Raw genomic sequence first — 4,495 nt, forward strand, 5'->3', positions numbered from 1 at the left:
ATGTTTGACAGTTTTCCAGTTAACTTTGGCACCAAACCGGAGCTGTCAGTCAAATTCTTTGTTAGTTGTTTGCACCAAAACAATCTTCCTCAATGGGTTTGAGGAATACTAAAATGACGTTTTCTCACTCGAACTTTTGACATGTTTGACAGTTTCGCACTTGACTTTGGCACCACAAAGGAGCTGCCAGTCAAATACTTTGTTAGTATTTTGCACCGAAACAATCATTCTCTGTGTGTTTGAAGAGTATAAAAATGAAGTTCTTCACTCGAATTTTTGACATGTTTGACAGTTTTTCAGTTAACTTTAGCACCACTCCGGAACTGCCAGTCAAATCCTTTGTTAGTTGTTTGCACCAAAACAATACCCATCAATGTGTTTGAAGAGTACTAAAATGACGTTTTTTCACTCGAATGTTTGACACGTTTCACAGTTTTTCAGTTAACTTTGACATCAGTCCGGAGCTATCAGGCAAATATATTGTTAGTTTCTAGCACAAAAACAATCATCCTCAATAGGTTTGAAGAGTACTAAAATGGCGTTTTCTCAGTCGAATTTTTCAGATGTTTGACAGTTTCCCAGTTAACTTTGGCACCACTTTAAAGCTGCCAGTCAAATTCTTTATTAGTTGTTTGCACCAAAACGATCATCCTCAATGGGTTTGAAAAGTACTGAAATGACGCTTTTTCACTTGGATTTTTGACATATTTGACAGTGTTCAAATTAACTTTGGCACCACAGAGGAGCTGCCAGCCAAATTCTTTGTTTTTTGTTTGCACCAAAACAATCATACTCAAAGTGTTTGAAGAGTGCTAAAATATCGTTTTTTCACTCGAGTTTTTGAAATGTTTGACAGTTTCTCAGTTAACTTTGGCACCACTCAGGAGCTGCCAGTCAAACTATTTATTAGTTGTTTGCACCAAAACAATCATCCTCAATGGGTTTGAAAAGTACTGAAATGACGTTTTCTCACACGAATTTATGACGTGTTTGACAGTTTCCCAATTAACTTTGGCACCACAGAGGAGCTGCCAGCCAAATTCTTTGTTTGTTGTTTGCACCAAAACAATCATCCTCAATGGGTTAGAAAAGTACTGAAATGAAGTTTTTTCACTCGGATTTTTGAAATGCTTGACAGTTTTCCAATTAACTTTGGCACGACTCCGGAGATGCTAGTCAAATTCTTTGTTAGTTGATTGCACCAAAACAATGATATTCAGAGGGTTTGAAAAGTACTAAAATGATGTTTTTTCACTCGAATTTTTGACATGTTTGACAGTTTCCCAGTTAACTTTGGCACCGCTCAGGATCTGCCTGTCAAATACTTTATTAGTTTTTGCACCAAAGCAATCATCCTCAATAGGTTTGAGGAGTTCTAAAATGACGTTTTTTCACTTGAATGTTTGACATATTTCACAGTTTCCCGGTTAACTTTAGCACCACTGAGCTGCTGCCAGTCAAATACTTTGTTAGTTGTTTGCACCAAAACAATCATACTCAATGGGTTTGAAGAGTGCTAAAGTGGCGTTTTTTCACTCGAATTTTCGACACGTTTGACAGTTTTCCAGTTAACTTTGGCATAACTTTGGAGCTTCCAGTCAAATTGTTTGTTAGTTGTTTGCACCAAAGCAATCATCCTTAATGTTTTTGAAGAGCACTAAAGTGACGTCTTTACTCGAATTTTTGAAATGTTTGACAGTTTTCCAGTTAACTTTGGCACCACACCGGAGCTGTCAGTCAAATTCTTTGTTAGTTGTTTGCACAAAAACAATCATCCTCAATTGGTTTGAGGAATACTAAAATGACGTGTTTTCACTCGAATTTTGCACATGTTTGAAAGTTTGCCAGTTAACTTTAGCACCACTCAGCAGCTGCCAGTCTCATTCTTTGTTAGCAGTTTGTACCAAAACATTCATTATCAATAAGTTTAAATAGTACTAAAATGACGTTTTTTCACTCGAATTTTTGACATGTTTGACAGTTTCCCAGTTAACTTTGGCACAGCTGAGGAACTGCCTGTCAAACTCTTTATTAGTTTTTGCACCAAAGCAATCATCCTCAATGGGTTTGAAGAGTTCTAAAATGACGTTTTTTCACTTGAGTGTTTGACATATTTCACAGTTTCCCGGTTAACTTTAGCACCACTGAGGTTCTGCCAGTCAAATACTTTGTTAGTCGTTTGCATTAAAACAATCATACTCAATGGGTTTGAAGAGTGCTAAAATGACGTTTTTTCACTCGAATATTCGACATGTTTGACAGTTTTACAGTTAAATTTGGCATAACTTTGGAGCTATCAGTCAAATTGTTTGTTAGTTGTTTGCACCAAAACAATCATCCTTAATGTGTTTGAAGAGTACTAAAGTGACGTCTTTACTCGAATTTTTGAGACGTGTGACAGTTTTCCAGTTAACTTTGGCACCATACAGGAGCTGCCAGTCAAACACTTTATTAGTTGTTTGCACCAAAACAATCATCCACAATGGGTTTGAAAAGTACTGAAATGGCGTTTTTTCACTCGAATTTTTCATATGTTTGACAGTTTCCCAGTTAACTTTGGCACCACTTTGGAGCTGCCAATCAAAATTTTTGTTTGTTGTTTGCACCAAAATAATCATCCTTAATGTGTTTGAAGAGTACTAAAGTGACGTTTTTTCACTCGAATTTTTTAGATGTTTGAAAGTTTTCCAGTAAACATTGGCACCACACCGGATCTGTCAGTCAAATTCTTTGTTAGTTGTTTGCACCAAAACAGTCATCCTCAATGGGTTTGAAAAGTACTAAAATGACGTCTTTTCACTCGAATTTTTGACATGTTTGACAGTTTCCCACTTAACTTTGGCACCACTGAGGAGCAGCCACCCAAATTCTTTGTTTTTTATTAGTACCAAAACAATCATACTCAAAGTGTTTGAAGAGTGCTGAAATATCGTTTTTTCACTCGAGTTTTTGAAATGTTTGACAGTTTCTCAGTTAACTTTGGAACCACTCAGGAGCTGCCAGTCAAATTATTTATTAGTTGTTTGCACCAAAACAATCATCCTCAATGGGTTAGAAAAGTACTGAAATGAAGTTTTTCTCTTGGATTTTTGAAATGCTTGACAGTTTTCCAATTAACTTTGGCACCACTCCGGAGATGCTAGTCAAATTCTTTGTTAGTTGATTGCACCAAAACAATGATATTCAGAGGGTTTGAAAAGTACTAAAATGATGTTTTTTCACTCGAATTTTTGACATGCTTGACAGTTTCCCAGTTGACTTTGGCACCGCTCAGGAGCTGCCTGTCAAATTCTATATTAGTTTTTGCACCAAAGCAATCATCCTCAATGGGTTTGAAGAGTTCTAAAATGACGTCTTTACTCGAATTTTTGAGATGTTTGACAGTTTTCCAGTTAACTTTGGCACCACACCGGAGTAGTCAGTCAAATTCTTTGTTAGTTGTTTGCACAAAAACAATCATCCTTAATTGGTTTGAGGAATACTAAAATGACGTGTTTTCACTCGAATTTTGCACATGTTTGAAAGTTTGCCAGTTAACTTTAGCACCACTCAGCAGCTGCCAGTCTAATTCTTTGTTAGCTGTTTCCAACAAAACATTCATTTTCAATAAGTTTGTAGAGTACTAAAATGACGTTTTTTCACTCGAATTTTTGACATGTTTGACAGTTTTCCACTCAACTTTGGCACCACTCCGGAGCTGCCAGTCAAATTCTTTGTCAGTTGTTTGCACCAAAACAGTCATCCACAATGGGTTTGAAAAGTACTAAAATAACGTTTTCTCACACGAATTTTTGACATGTTTGACAGTTTCCCAGTTTACTTTGGCACCACTCAGGAGCTGCCAGTCAAACTCGTTATTAGTTCCTTGCACCAAAACAATCATCAACAATGGGTTTGAAAACTACTGAAATGACGTTTTCTCACACGAATTTTTGACCGGTTTGACAGTTTCCCACTTAACATTGGCACCACTCAGGAGCTGCCAGACAAATTCTTTGTTAGTTGTTCGCACCAAAACAATCATCCTCAGTGTGTTTGAAGCGTACTAAAATAACGTTTCTTCCCTCGAATTTTTGACATGCTTGACAGTTTCCCAGTTAACTTTGGCACCACTCAGGAGCTGCCAGTCAAAACATTTGTTAGTTTTTTGCACCAAAACAATCACACTCAATGGGTTTAAAAAGTACTGAAATGACGTTTTTTCACTCGAAATTTTGACATGTTTGACAGTTTCCCAGTTAACTTCGGCACAATTCAGGAGCTGCCTGTCAAATTCTTCGTTAGTTGTTCGCACCAAATCAATTATCTTCAGTGGGTTTGAAGTGTACTAAAATGATGTTTTTTCACTCGAATTTTTGACATGTATGACAGTTTACCAGTTTATTTTGGCACACCTCCGGAGCTACCAGTCAAATTCTTTGTTAGTTGCTTGCACCAAAACAGTCACACTCAATGGGTTTGAAGAGTACTAAAATAACGTATTCTCACACGAATT

Source organism: Belonocnema kinseyi, chromosome 2 (assembly GCF_010883055.1).
Source record: "Belonocnema kinseyi isolate 2016_QV_RU_SX_M_011 chromosome 2, B_treatae_v1, whole genome shotgun sequence".
Taxonomy (NCBI): domain Eukaryota; kingdom Metazoa; phylum Arthropoda; class Insecta; order Hymenoptera; family Cynipidae; genus Belonocnema; species Belonocnema kinseyi.